The 12,447-nt window shown below is 40.7% G+C and overlaps 1 protein-coding gene across 8 annotated transcripts in view; it reads left to right on the top strand.

Moving 5' to 3' along the window:
• The window catches only part of LOC110110088 (zinc finger CCCH domain-containing protein 4), a gene marked incomplete at its 5' end in the record, with an annotated part of 128,511 nt that overhangs the window by 107,768 nt on the left and 8,296 nt on the right, over positions 1–12,447 (top strand).

Genomic DNA, 12,447 nt, shown 5'->3' with positions numbered 1-12,447 from the left:
TTGCTCTTCCACCAAAGAATTATTTTCATCTTTTTGCTTTATCCAATTCTCATTCCTCTTTGTCGAAATATAATCATGAAAAACTTTAGAGTTTGAATACCCTTCCTCCATCAACCTTACCTTTGCTCTTTGACTCCACAATGTAGATAAACGAGCCTAAGTAACATTTAACTCATGGATTTCAAGTCGAAGCAGGTTCAAATTTTCTAGATTAAGTCCACCATTTGAGCTTTCCTCCATTTGCATATCCATAATATCCTTCTTTAAATCATCTTTGAGAGCACACAAGTCCTTTAGTTTATTCTTGTTCCAATAATAAAGTGCTTTCAATGATCTTTTCAATTTCCTTTGTAGTATTTCAGCTTTGTTACCAAAATCTGATTTCCTCCATGATGTAAGCACATTATTATAAGTAGCTGGATAGGACTTCCAAATATCTTCATCTGATGAACTTAAGTTTTGGACGAGGAATCTTACCCATCATGAAAACTATTCAACTATGATTAGATGCAACTCTTGCATGATGCCTAATCATAGCAATGGGACACACTGTAAGGCTGCTGAATTAAGTAAACACCTATCCAACCTTTTCCAAATTCTTGAAGATCCTTCCTTATTATTGCACCATGTAAATCTTGGTTCAATGACATCTACATCATAAAAATCATTTTTAGCCATAAATGATTTCATTTCCTAAGGGCCTTGAGAAAAGATGAATATCTTTCCTCCTCTTTTATCCTCTTTAGAAAGAATACAATTAAAATTCCCTCCCACAATGGATGGAATGTAACTACAAGAAAGCCTTTCAGGACTTTCCCATAATCCTCTCCTTACATGCAAATCCTTGTTCCCATAAACAGTAGCAACATTCCATCTACCCTTATTAGGAATTTGGATAACACAAAAAACAACTTGAGAAGAATCATCTAATACATCAAACATCACCTTGTCCCTTTTCCATAAAACAGGAATACCACTCGAAATACCTTCAGCAGGATGGTGAAAAAATCCCAATCATCACCTATAATCCTATTAACCTCCCTCCTATCAATCTTGGATAACTTGGTTTAAACTAACCCAATAAAGAAAACATTGTTATCTCTAACAATCTCTCTAAGATACAGCGAAGCCTCACTTTTTTTGGATCCTCTACAATTCCAAAATACAAATGAAGACATCAAGATACCAAAGGGGATAATTCCCCACAACCCCGACTCACACCCACATCCGCTCTCCTTTTCCTAGGGATATCTTCTATAGGCTCTAAGGATTTAAGTTATTTTTGTTTCAAAATAAGTGAACTTCCACCCTCGTTTCCATCCACTAAACTTAATGACTTTTTATTTGTCTCCAATTTCAAATTTTGATTGCAATAAAGATCAGCCCAATTACCCACAACAACCTCTATTTTCTTTGACAACATCCCTTCAATAATATTCAAATCAGAATTCGGTTCAGCAGCAGCCTCAGAAGCAGGATCCTCGATACAATCTGATAATGGGTTGAATTTATTGGCGTTTAACAAAGCTACCGATGATACTAAAACTTCAGAATCAGAATTCATCAGCCGTTCTTTCCCATTCCCAGCACAAAACATTTATGAAAGGACATCTGTAGTTTGTCCAACTTGAATTGGATCAATAAATTTGCTGGAACCTTCCATAGGAATAGATAAACATTGGCCTTCAACCATCTTGGAGCCATTAATCAATTCCTCACTAACCTTTGTGACATTGTCTTGTTTACGAAAATCTGAATGATTATCATTCAAATAACAGAATCCTGGGTAGAATCCATACATTTCTCCTTAACTGTTAAACTTGTTGTGACATCATTCTTCATTTCAGCACCATGATATTCTAAATTGAATTGAGCTTTGTTTTTAACAATCTTATGGGAATTTTCAATTCCAATTAGTTTTCCCCTTTTTTTTTTCTAAACTTCACATGAATCCAAGGATCATACTCAAGTTCATCTTTTTGTTTATTAACTGCATTGTTGAACAATTTCTTAGGAATCCCTTCATCAGAATCATTAATAATTTAGCCTACCAAATCAGTTGGAACTTCATTTTCAACATTATTCATACTTTCAGGACACAAATTCTGCTTATGCCCAATCTTCCCACATTGGAAAAAAAAAAGAGGAGATAATTTTGAAAAAAATCTTCCACTTAAACCTTCAACGCATATTCCTCCAGTTAGCCTAGAATCCAAGTTTATGCGCACACAAACTCTTGCAAATTCCCCTCTTCCCCATTTAAATATATTCCCATCCAAAAACATAGGATCTCCAACTTTTGAAGCAATTATAGTAATATTTAATTCATCCCAACATTGTATAGTTATATGAGGCAACCAAATCCAAACTGGTGATGATAATCCTTTCATAGATAAGGGTGAGAAACATGGTGTCCATTTATCCATTCCTATTATATGGCCTCCAACATACCAAGGCTTACCACTTAAAACTTCTTCCATAGCTTCAGAAGATTGGAATGAACACAATGTTCAATCTAAACCCAACGAGGTTAGATGGAACTCATTAAATTGACCCCATTGACGTCTCAATTCAATACTACACATAGGGAATGGAATGTTTTTCCCTAACACCTTCATTATTAGAGAATTTTGATAAGAAATACTCGAGCTCGCAAGTAATCCTATCGGATCTACTTGAGCTCGCAAGAAAACCTAACAATAGTCGGTAAATACAGTGAGAAAACAAACAAATCATCATGGAAGAACAATCTAACAATAGTAATTCTTATAGAAAACAAAGGGAAACAAGAACAAAGCAAAGATATAAGAGATCCTCAATTCGAGAGGAGGATCGTCCCTCCCAAATTTCTTGACAAGAGAGTTTAGAGCCCAAGTCGCCAGGAAACCTTAATTCCAATCAATCAAAACATAATTATCCCTAATCCTCTCCTCACCTTTAATACAAAAGTTTTCCTTATTTAATTTCCCTTCCAAGCCCTAGCCGCCCACTCCTTTTCAATTTGAATTTTCTTGGACTAATGGGGCCCACCCCATTGGGCGGAACACATTAGAGGAGGCGAAAGGAGTCTGCCTCCTGTAGACAAGCTGAGTTGGCCCCTTTGGGCTGGCTCGGCCGGTTCACACTGAACCGGCATATCAATACCACCCTCCCAAAGAATCACCTTGTTCTCAAGATGAAAATCAAGAAACTGATGTTTCACCCTCTCGTACGGCTCCCAAGTGGCCTCGTAGTTAGGAAGGTTCTTCCACTTGATCATCACATCCTTAGTTCCATCTTCTTTCAGGCGAACCGCCATCAGTTCTAAGGGTTTTAGAACCACCTGTAAATCCTTAGTAAGTGTCGCCAGTAACTCGGGGTTGGCTGTATAGTCACAAATGGCCTTTCTCAACTATAATACATGAAAAATCGGATGTATAGTCGCCGTTGGTGGTAATTTCGGCCGATATGCTACTGCTCCGATCTTCTCTAACACTTCATATGGCCCAATGTACCTTGAAGCCAGCTTCATATTCCTCCTGTTGGCGACTTCCTTCTGTCTATATGGTCGGAGCTTCAAGAACACCCTCTCCCCCTCTTCAAACTGGATGTCCTTCCTATGCCCATAAGCTCGTTTCTTCATAATATGTTGAGCTCTCAACAGATATTTCTTCAGCTCTTCTAACACTCTATCCCTCTCCTCCAAGTACTCGACTAAGGAAACTGGCGTACTGCTACTCCCAAAGTGCACCAAGTGGGGAGGATCCCTTTCATACAACACCTTAAATGGGGTCATGTGAGAAACAGAATTAAAAGAGGTGTTGTACCAGTACTCAGCCCATGATAGCCACTTAGCCTAAAGCATGGGTGTCTCCAATACAAAAAATGTCAAGTCTCCAAGCTCTTGTTGTTAACTTCCATTTAGCCATCCATATGTGGGTGGTATGTTGTACTCCTCTTAAGAATTGTCCCCTATAACCTGACCAATTCTCTCCAAAAATGGTTGAGGAACACCTTATCTCTATCTGATACTGTTGCCTCGGGTACTCCATGTAATCTGACTACCTCTCTATTAAAGGCTGAAGCCACTGTCACTGCTGTATAGGGGTGTCGGAGGGTAATGAAATGTGCATACTTGCTCAGCCTCTCCACCACCACTAAAATCACCGTGAAACCTTCTAAACGGGGCAACCCATATATGAATTCCATGGATATCTCCTCCCTTGCTCATCCCGGTAGAGTCAACGACTATAGTAGTCCTCCTGGTGACATAGCCAGGTATTTGTTCCTTTGACAGATATAACACCTGGCTACCATCTCCTCTACATCTTTATGCATCCCCTTCTAGTACAGCTTCGAAGCTAGCCTCCAGTATATGTCTTTTGCATGCCTGAATGGCCCCCAATAGTGCTTCCATGAAACTCCTAGAGTAAGTTTGGGATGTGAATCGAGGTCCGGGGCATCACAAACCTCCCATGATATAGTAGTCTGTCCCCCTCCACTAAGTACCCCACATGGCTACCCTTTTCCTTCAGTAAATCTGACCTGATTTTTCTCATACCCTTATCTCTAGCACTTTCTTCTCTGATGACCTCCTATTCAAGCATCAAAAGGAACTGATAGTGCCACTGTCTGCAGCTCCCCCATACATCTGGACAAGGCATCTTCCGCCTTGTTCTCCACCCCTGGCCTATACTGAATCTCAAAAAATTACCCTAGCAACTTGGACAGTCACCTCTTATGCTCTGTCACCATGTACTATTCCAGCATGTTTTTCAAGCTCCGCTGATCTGCCCTAATAATGAAATGCCTCCCAAGTAGGTAGGGCCGCCACTTCTTGATGGTCAAAATGATGGCCATTAATTCTCTCTCATAGATGGACTTCAACCTGGCTCTAGCAGTCAACATCTGCCTGAAATAGGTAATGGGCCTACGATTCTGCATAAGCCCTAAACCCATCATGTATTCGGACGCATTTGTCTCAACAATGAAGATCTGAGTGAAATCTAGCAAAGGTAGGACCGGTTCCATAGTCATCGCCTTCTTGAAGCTTTGAAATACTGATGTGGCCGCCTCCCCCCATAGGAAGCCGACCTTTTTCAATTGCTCAGTGAGTGGCCATGCTATGGTTCTATATCCCTTTACAAACCTTCTGTAGTCCTAAAAATCCCCTCACCTCCTTCAGATTTTTCGGCACTACCCACTTTAGCATCACCTCAATTTTGAACTGATATGCTGCCACCCCTTCTTTTGATATAACATGGCCTAAGTACTCTACACTGACTTGTGCGAAGCAGCACTTCTTCAAGTTGGCCCTTATCTGGTTTGTCTTGCAGCACCTCTAACACCCTTTCAAATGCTCCAGTGCTCCTCCTTTGTCCTGCTATAAACTAGGATGTCATCAAAGAATATCAATACAAATCATCTGACATAAGGTTTGAAAACCTTATTCATAAGTGCCTGGAAAGTAGCGGGAACATTGGTGAGGCTAAAAAGCATCACCAGGAACTCATATTGTCCCTCATGAGTTCTAAAGGCCGTCTTGGGTACATCCTCCTTCATCCAGATCTAATGGTATCCTGATTTTAAGTCTATCTTGCTGAAGATCACTGTTCCACTCAATTCATCTAACAGCTCGTCAATGACTGGTATAGGAAACTCGTTAGGTACAGTTTTCTTGTTGGGTGCTATGTAGTCCACACAAAACCGCCAACTGCCATCCTTCTTTTTCACCAATAGAACTGGACTAGAGAAGGGGTAGATGTTCGATATGATGATTTATGCATCCAACATCTCTCTAATCAACTTTTCAATTTCATCTTTCTGGAACTAAGGATAGCGATAAAGCCGTACACTGATGGGTGACCTCCCTCAATACTGATACAAGCAAAAATTTTGGAAGAGCCCTAAATTTTTGCAAGTAATAACAAAGCCTTCCTAGGAAAAAAAAAATACATAAATTGCCTCAAAATAGACAAATTACAACTTTTTATAACATAAAAACATAACAATGACGCTTACATAAAATCAAACACCTAAACTTGCATTTCCTTGAGAAGAAAGATACAGGTGGTGTCGATACTTGTGGAGAGAAGAAATAGATAAGAAGCCAAGATGAAGGAGCACAAGCTTTCCTATAAGAAGAATGAGAGAAAAGACATAGCTCACAAGCTATCCTAGAGAACTCTCAGGTTTAGTTCCAAAAATCACATCATAAGCTCTCTTAAAACGGCCATAAACATCTCTATATATAGGTAAAGAAAGAGGAGCTAAATAGCCACCACACCACTAATTAATCCCATTAAATCATGAATTTAGATGGCCAAAAGTCAATCCAGAATTATGTCCAGAAATCACAGCAAAACAGCACCCAAACCTCCATGCATTCATGCCAAAACAGCACCCAAAATCTGCACAGGAAACCGGAAGGAAAGCCACGGGAAACACAACCAGGGAGGGACCCGAAGATCCAACACAAAAAACGGAAAGGAGAGGCCATGGGAAAGCAGCCAGGGTGAGAATCCAAAAAGCCCACCCAGCAGCCAGCAGGTTTCACGGGATAGCACAAGGAGAAATCAATGAGACACAAGAAGTGAATAGGCAATAGTTACTCCTCCAAATAATGATCTAAAGATCAGCTCAAACATTTATGAGCTAGAACCAAGAAGATCCCAGATTTTTAGCTCAAAACTAGTGCAGTCAAAGCCCAACCCGAGAGCAACCAAGGCTTAAACCAAGAAGCAGCAAGCAGCCCAAAGCTTGTCTACATCAATTCTCCTCTGGTTGAAATTGTTCATCTCCTGATGAAGCTTGAGTTTGCTTTGAATCTTGTCCTGAGGCTTCCGAAGGCTGATTGCATGGACTATGACTCAAAAAAAAAAAGTCTCAATAACAAAACTCACATGACACTCACATACATAACAACTAACTTGACACCAAAACTTAGAATATACTAACTTTGCTCTGATATCAAATTCATGCAAGAAAAAATTTGATAAGAGCCCCAAATTTTTGCAAGCAATAACAAAACCTGCCTAGGAAATAGAAATTACATAAATTGCCCCAAAATAGATAAATTAGACAAATTACAACTATTTATAACATAAAAACATAACAATGACGCTTACATAAAATCAAACACCTAAACTTACATTTCCTTGAGAAGAAAGATACAGGTGGTGTCGATGCTTGTGGAGAGAAGAAAGAGATAAGAAGCCGAGATGGAGGACAAGCTCGCAAGCTTTCCTATAAGAAGAAGGAGAGAAAAGGCATAACTCACAAGCTATCCTAGAAAACTCTCAGGTTTAGTTCCAAAAAACACATCATAAGCTCTCCTAAAACGGCCATAAACATCTCTATATATAGGTAAAAAATGGGGAGTCAAACAGCCACCACACAACTAATTAATCCCATTAAATCATGAATATAGAAGGCCAAAAGTCAATTTAGAATTATGTCCATAAATCACACCAAAACAGCACCCAAACATCCCTTCATTCATTCCAAAACAGCACCCAAAATCTTCACAGGAAACAGGAAGGAAAGCCACGGGAAACACAGCCAGGGAGGGACCTGAAGAGCCAACACAAAAAACGGAAAGGAGAGGCCACGGGAAAGCAGCCAGGGTGAGAAACCGAAAAGCCCACCCAGTAGCCAACAGGTTTTACGGGATAACACAAGTAGAAACCAAGAAGACAAGAAGGGGAAGAGGCAATAATTACTCCAAATAATGAGCTAAACATCATCTCAAATATTTATGAGCTAGAACCATGAAGATCCCAAATCTTTAGCTCAAAACAAGTGCAGCCAAAGCTCAATCAAAGAGTAGCCAAGGCCCAAACCAAGAGGCAGCAAGCAGCCCAAAGCTTGCCTACATCAAATAGCATAATCATGCTCCCTTTGCGGTGGCATATCCCTGAGGTGGCTGAAACACCTCTTGGAACTGCTAAATCAACAACTATATGGAGAGGGGTATGTCCTCTCCCTCTTCCAATATAGCTCCCTCCAAACTGTGTAGCTCCACCAGATATTCTCCGCCTGCCAACTGTATATCCCTCACCATAGTTTTAAGAGAAACCATGAATTTGGATAACCCTGCATCTCCCTTAATCAACACCTTCCATCCATCTACCATCAACTCCATCGTGAGTGCTCCCCAATTCACTTTGGTGTCTCCCAAAGTCTTCAACCATTTCATCCTCAGGATGACATCCGTACTCCTGAGATCTAGTGGAAGAAAAATTCCCCTTCCTGAATCCCCTAGATAGTCTGTAGCACTCTGCAAATTTCCTAATCTTTCTCCACCTTCCCCGTACCCATAATCACCCTGTAACAACCGGTATCCACAAATCTCATTCCATTTGGTTGACGACCTGACTGAAAATAAAATTGTGGGTAGCCTCACTATCAATCAGCACCACCACCTCTGACGTAAAGAAAAAATAGGGGGGACCCTATTTTTTGCTTAACAGTAGACAAACTCTACTAGGTAATAGAAGAGATACAATAAGCACAAATAAAGACAATTAATATCATTTTATATAAAAAAACTACTACAACTTGAACACTTACAAACTTGATTCAAACAAGACACCCTAAACTTGCTTACTTTGAGAAGAGGGATACAGGTGGGGTGGTCACTTGTGGAGAGACGAAAGAGGTTAGAAGCCGAGAAGAAGGGTAGAAAGAGCTCGCAAGATTTCCAGAGGGGATGAGGAGTGGACAAAGCTCGCAAGCTTTTCCAACGAAACCCGCAGGTTTACATTTCCAAAAATCAATCACATAACATAACATTACAACTCTTAAACATCTCATATATATAGGTATGAGAAGGGAATACAAAATGACACGGCATTGAATTCGCACACGAATCCAAGCGACACAAGCACGGAAATCCCCCCCATGCATTCACGGAAAATAGCCCAAGCCCAAGAACCGAAGGAGCAACAACGGGAACCAAAGAAGCTGCACAGAACCGAGGAGCCAAAGCCACGGGAAAACCCCACAAGCTCGGAAAACCAACAGCCACTGTGAGAACCAAGGAGCCTTGCCTGAAAACAGCCACCCGTGGAAGCCAAGGAGCCATGGCATGAGAAAACACATTTTCTTGGGATTCCAAAAGCCATTTTGGAATCCCAAGAGACTAACATAAATTAAAACATAAAAACTATAAAAAATACATTTAATAAACAGATAACTATGAACTAAAACTTAGCTAATAATGAGCTAACCCTTAGATTAATAAATGAACTAAAAATCAGCTCCTAAATGAGCTAAATTCCAGCTCAAAATTTATTGAGCTTGTAGACTCGAGGGAAGCCAAAAATCAATTTATTTTGGGCTTGAGTTGACCCCCCCCCCCTGTCTACCTCAGACTCCCCTTCTTACAAACTCTTCTCCCGATGAGTTAACTTTAGATTTGACTACCAAGACTCAAATGACAACATGACTCACAAGACTCACAACAAGACTCACAAAATAATAATTGACTTGACAAACTGACTCACAAACCTAGGACTTCCTAACTTGCTCTGATACCAAATGATGTAAGCACAAAATAGGGGGACCCTATTTTTTGCTTAATAATAGACAAACTCTACTAGGTAATAAAAGATACACAACAAATAAAAATAAAGACACAAATAATATCATTTTATATAAAAAAAACTATTTAAACTTTGACACTTACAAACTTGACTCAAATAAGACACCCTAAACTTGCTTACTTTGAGAAGAGGGATACAGGTGGGGTGGTCACTTGCGGAGAGACGAAAGAGGTTAGAAGCTGAGAAGAAGGGTGGAAAGAGTTCGCAAGATTTCCAGAGGGGATGAGGAGTGGACAAAGCTCGCAAGCTTTTCCAACGAAACCCGCAGGTTTACATTTCCAAAAATCAATCACATAACATAACATTACAACTCTTAAACATCTCATATATATAGGTATGAGAAGGGAATACAAAATGACACGGCATTGAATTCACACACGAATCCAAGCGACACAAGCACGGAAATCCCCCCCATGCATTCACGGAAAATAGCCCAAGCCCAAGAACCGAAGGAGCAACAACGGGAACCAAAGAAGCTGCACAGAACCGAGGAGCCAAAGCCACGGGAAAACCCCACAAGCTCGGAAAACCAACAGCCACTGTGAGAACCAAGGAGCCTTGCCTGAAAACAGCCACCCGTGGAAGCCAAGGAGCCATGGCATGAGAAAACACATTTTCTTGGGATTCCAAATATCATTTTGGAATCCCAAGAGACTAACATAAATTAAAACATAAAAACTATAAAAATTACATTTAATAAAAAGATAACTATGAAATAAAACTTAGCTAATAATGAGCTAACCCTTAGTTCAATAAATGAACTAAAAATCAGCTCATAAATGAGCTAAATTCCAGTTCAAAATTTATTGATCTTGTAGACTCAAGGGAAGCCAAAAATCAATTTATTTTAGACTTGAGTTGACCCTCCCCTTTGTCTACATCAACCTCCCTATCCTCTCTCTCCCCTTCACTTTCATGGTATGATTTGTAGTGAATCCTACCACTGAGTTTAGAGAAACCTCGACCAGATCCAAATGCAGCTTCTCCTCTATCTCCTCCTCTGTCTCCTCTTCATTTCCCTCAGTTTCCTCGTCATCACAGACGGTGAGAACCTGAAGAGTTTGGTCCTTGCACTGATGCCCAGGCATATACTTTTTATCGCACCTGAAACAAAACCCCTTAGCCCTCTTCTCCTGCATCTCTTTTTCTGTAAGCTGCTTGAAATTTCCCCCACTTCCTCCTCTTAACTTCTCCTTGGTGGCCTCCCGACTCCCTCCTTTTGCAGGACCTTTAGGTGCTAGATGGGTGCTCGTCATCTTATAAGTGCCTCCTGTGTTGCTACTCCTGGCTCCCCTCTTTTGATTTTTCTGATTTTCCACCAGTTTGGTCAACTTCATGACCTACCCCAAGTCAACGGGCATCATAAACTTCATTGCTGCTCGGATCTCCGCCTTCAACCCCTTCATGAAATTCCCCTCCAATACTATATCTAATAAACGTTTCACCCTGCTAGCTAGGTGCTCAAATAGCTCCCGGTAGTCAGCTACTAATCCCTCTTATATCAGAGCAAAGAACTGCTCATAGAAATCTCCTCGGTCGGTTTGGAAACGTTCTATTATGCAGTCCTTGAACTTTCTCCAGTTCCTGATAGTTCTTCTCTTGTCTCTCCACTGATACCAAGACAGAGTCTTTCCTTCCAAGTACAAGCCTATCGTTGTCAGCTTCTCCTCCGTCAGCCCATTGACGGCGAAGTATCGCTCCACCTTATAAATTCACCCTTACTCATCTTCTCCTTCAAATATGGGCTTCTTCAACTTCCTAACCTTTATGGTCGCCACAGTTCCCCCTTATTCTCCCATAGTTTTCCCTCTCCCAAGTGCTAGGCCCTCCCCACGTTTCCCGGTCTTCCCTTGCCCAGCCATAGCCCAAACCCCCCTTCAAAAACCCCCCATTCTTTCTTCAAAATTAGCACCTCGGTGGCCATAGTATCCCTCCTGGCATTCCCCATAATTACCTCCTCTTTCTTCCCTCTTGATAGGCTCCAGATGGAGTCTTCTATTTTCTCCTTCCATGATTTCCACCTCATCTTCCTCCCTACGAATTTCATAATTTGTGCTTTTTCCTTCCACCCCTTTTGCCACGGAAGCCGCCGTTTGATTTTGAATTTCCAACATTTTTTTCATCTTTTCCTGGAGATCGGCGACTTGTCCTTCAATGGAGGAAATACTTTCCTCCCCCATTGTTTTGATTTGATTCATCTCCCTTTCAAGCCTTTCCTCCAAGGCATCCATCTTTTTGGCCGCCATCACAATTTGGAGTTTGTAGATTCGCAAAATCTGGATTTGGGACTCCAAAAACAACAATTTTTTACTTTTCGGGCAAAAAATCACCGCTTAAATTTGCCGAAAATAGCCCTAACAGCCCTCCACCGGTCCCAAGACTTGCTCTGATACCAATTTGATAGGAAATACTTGAGTTCGCAAATATTCTTATCATATCTACTTGAGTTTGCAAGCAAACCTAACAAAAATCGGTAAAAAAACAACGATAAAACGAAGAAATCGTCGTGGAAGAACAATCAAACGATAGCAATTCTTATAGAAAACAAAGGGAAACAAGATTAAAACAAAGATACATGAGAACCTCAATTCGAGAGGAAGGCCATCTCTCCCAAATCTCTAGACAAGAGAGTCTAGAGCCCAAGTCGCCAAGAAACCCTAATTCCAATCCATCAAACCATAATCACCCCTAATCCTCTCCTCCAATTTAATACAATAGTTTTCCTAATTTAATTTCCCTCCCAAGTCCTAGCTGCCCACTCCTTTTCAATTTTAATCTTCTTGGACTAGTGGGGCCAACCCCTTTGGGTGGAACATATTAGAGGAAGCGGTAGGAGTCCGTTTCCTATACACAAGCTGAGCCG

Source organism: Dendrobium catenatum, unplaced genomic scaffold (genome assembly GCF_001605985.2).
Source record: "Dendrobium catenatum unplaced genomic scaffold, ASM160598v2 original_scaffold_88210, whole genome shotgun sequence".
NCBI lineage: Eukaryota > Viridiplantae > Streptophyta > Magnoliopsida > Asparagales > Orchidaceae > Dendrobium > Dendrobium catenatum.
The sequence above is the reverse complement of the archived record's forward strand: the minus strand, read 5'-3'. Positions and strand labels throughout refer to the sequence as shown.